The sequence below is a fragment of the Ovis aries genome, chromosome 3 (genome assembly GCF_016772045.2).
Source record: "Ovis aries strain OAR_USU_Benz2616 breed Rambouillet chromosome 3, ARS-UI_Ramb_v3.0, whole genome shotgun sequence".
NCBI lineage: Eukaryota > Metazoa > Chordata > Mammalia > Artiodactyla > Bovidae > Ovis > Ovis aries.
In genome coordinates this window covers 165,319,908-165,323,431 of record NC_056056.1, presented here as the reverse complement: position 1 = coordinate 165,323,431, position 3,524 = coordinate 165,319,908, and the positions used below count along the sequence as shown (strand labels likewise).

At 40.9% G+C, this 3,524-nt stretch overlaps 1 pseudogene; it reads left to right on the top strand.

Moving 5' to 3' along the window:
- The first annotated feature begins 2,175 nt into the window (after positions 1-2,175).
- Positions 2,176-3,146, top strand: LOC101118264 (olfactory receptor 9K2-like; annotated as a pseudogene).
- The last annotated feature ends 378 nt before the right edge of the window (positions 3,147-3,524 follow it).

Here is a 3,524-nt window from a genome sequence, read left to right as displayed (position 1 = left end):
GAATACAGTAGTACTCATCTCATATTATTATTGCATGTATTAAATGAGCTACTATAAAAGCACTAGGGAAAGTGGCCTATAAAAGATGCCACATGTTTCCTATTATTATTGTTGTCTACACAGAGTCATGCATATAAAGGACTGAGGAGAAAGAGTGAGCTTATCTGAACTGTCTAGTAAATGAACTAAAGATGACTGTGAAAGTTACATTCAGGGTAAATAAGATTGCAATCAACAATTTCTTCATTGTTCAGTATCCATATCTAAAGTAAATCTATATGGACAGTATAAGTCTCTTTCTTAAAAACTATGAGCTGTCAGTTGAGGAAATGAAGGAAAATTGTTTTTATGGAGGAGATTTGGAGGCTCATCTGGAGAAATTCTAGCATGCAAATGCTAATAATTTTTGTGTTTGATTGTGCACAACTTATTCTTTCTGAGTGTGTAACTTACATCAGAATCTAAATTTTCCATGAACCAGAAAAAGCAATTGCACCTTTTAAATAGTTTTAAAATTCAGTCAATTTCTTTGGATCTACTGGCACTCTAAGCCTGCCAAGCTAAGTATTACCAACCTAGACTAAAGAAACCCTTAATATATTCAAAACTAGACATCAAAATTGCTTACAAAATGTCATTTATTGAAATATTTGTGCTCTTTCCCAATCACTGTTTCCTGACATTACATTTATTGCACAAATCCTGAGTTATAAATATATACAGAAGTGATACTTGCAAATGTGAAAGGTATTTGGTGGAAAGGCATTGGAGCAGATTCAGAAGGAAAGAAATCTAATTCCACGACTTACATGAATTAGTAATTTTTAAATTCTCCAAGCCAGGCATCAGCAATACGTGAACCGTGAACTTCCAAATGTTCAAGCTGGTTTTAGGAAAGGCAGAGGAACCAGAGATCACATTGCCAACATCTGCTGGATCATCGAAAAAGCAAAGAGTTCCAGAAAAACATCTATTTCTGCTTTATTGACTATGCCAAGCCTTTGACTGTTGGATCACAATAAACTGTGGAAAATTCTGAAAGAGATGGGAATACCAGAGCACCTAACCTGCCTCTTGAGAAGTCTGTATGCAGGTCAGGAGGCAACAGTTAGAACTGGACATGGAACAACAGACTGGTTCCAAATAGGAAAAGGAGTAAATCAAGGCTGTATATTGTCACTCTGCTTATTTAACTTCTATGCAGAGTACATCATGAGAAAAGCTGGGCTGGAAAAAGCACAAGCTGGAATCAAGATTGCTGCAAGAAATCTCAATAACCTCAGCTATGCAGATGACACCACCCTTATGGCAGAAAGTGAAGAGGAGCTAAAAAGCCTCTAGATGAAAGTGAAAGAGGAGAGTGAAAAAGTTGGCTTAAAGCTCAACATTCAGAAAACGAAGATCATGGCATCTGGTCCCATCACTTCATGGCGAATAGATGGGGAAACAGTGGAAACAGTGGCTGATTTTATTTTGGGGGGGGGCTCCAAAATAACTGCAGATGGTGATTGCAGCCGGGAAATTAAAAGATGCTTACTCCTTGGAAGGAAAGTTACGACCAACCTAGATAGCATATTGAGAAGCAGAGACATTACTTTGCTGACTAAGGTCTGTCTAGTCAAGGCTATGGTTTTTCCAGTGGTCATGTATGGATGTGAGAGTTGGACTGTGAAGAAAGCTGAGTGTCTAAGAATTGATGCTTTGGAACTGTCGTATTGGAGAAGACTCTTGAGAGTCCCTTGGACTGCAAGGAGATCCAACCAGTCCATTCTAAAGGAGACCAGTCCTGGGTGTTCATTGGAAGGATTGATGCTAAAGCTGAAACTCCCATACTTTGGCCACCTCATGCGAAGAGTTGACTCACTGGAAAAGATTCTGATGCTGGGAGGGACTGGGGGCAGGACGAGAAGGAGACGACAGAGGATGAGATGGGTGGATGGCATCACTGACTTGATGCACATGAGTTTGGGTGAACTCCAGGAGTTGATGATGGATAGGGAGGCCTGGCATGAATCCATTTGTGATCCATGGTGTCGCAAAGAGTCGGACATGACTGAGCAACTGAACTGAACTGCATGAAGGTTAAAGTAAATAATGATTATAGAGTAGCGTTATGACTCCTAATACTGTAAGAGATTATTTGTAACTAGGATGAATGTCAAGAGTTCGTTTATTTCGCCTTGTACCTTTCAGCAGGTTTCTTCCATGAGCGACAGGGAAACGTGCAACCACTCAGAATTGACTGACTTCATTCTTGTAGGCTTCAGGGTCTGCCCAGAGCTCCACAGTCTCCTTTTCCTCCTATTTCTGCTTATCTACACTATGACCTTCTAGGGAATGTTGGCATGATGGTCATTATTAGGAAAGATCCATGGCTGAACACACCAATGTATTTCTTCCTAGGCAAACTCTCTTTCATTGATTTCATCTATTCATCTGTTATTGCACCCAAGGCTATGATCAACTTCTGGTCTGAGAGCAAGCCCATCTCATTTGCAGCCTGTTTGACCCAGCTCTTTCTCTTCACCTTCTTCATTGTGACCGAGGGGTTTCTCCTGGCAGTCATGGCTTATGATCGCTTCATTGCCATCTGAAATCCACTCCTCTATACTATCCAGATGTCAACACGTCTCTGTGTTCAGTTGGTGGCTGGTTCCCATTTTTGTGGCTGTATCAGCTCAATTCTTCAGACCAGCATGACATTTACTTTATCCTTTTGCGCTTCTCAGGCCATTGACCATTTTTACTGTGACACTTGCCCACTTCAGAGACTATCTTGTTCCGACCTCTTCATCCTGAGTATGGTTTCTTTCACCTTGTCTGGCCTCATTACCTTCCCTACCATCATAGTTATTATTGTTTCTTATTTGTATATTGTGTCCACAGTTCTAAAGATACCGTCCACCAAGGGACGTCAGAAAGCCTTCTCCACTTGCAGCTCCCACCTGGGAGTCGCAAGTGTACTGTATCGTGCTGTCTTTTTTATGTATCTCACTCCTGACACATATCCTGAGCTCAGTAAAGTGGCCTCCTTGTGTTACACCCTGGTCACTCCCATGTTGAATCCTTTGATTTAATCTCTGAGAAACAAAGACGTCAAAGAAGCTCTATACAAAATTTTGGAGAAGAAAAGTACTATTCTGTGATTATTATTTCTCTTCCACTAATGAGTGGTGTCTGTTTATTTTGTATTCCTCTGGTCATCAATGAAATTATTCTCCTGAGTATCATAGAAATATTATAAAAATCTTTTTAATGGTAGTGTATTATTTCCATACGGTACTTTTTTTTTTTTTTTTCCATCTTAGCATTGTCAATGGAGAAGGCAATGGGACCCCACTCCAGTACTCTTGCCTGGAAAATCCCATGGATGGAGGAGCCTGGAAGGCTGCAGTCCATGGGCTCGCTGAGGGTTGGACACGACTGAGCGACTTCACTTTCACTTTTCACTTTCATGCATTGGAGAAGGAAATGGCAACCCACTCCAGTGTTCCTGCTTGGAGAATCGCAGGGATGGGTGAGCC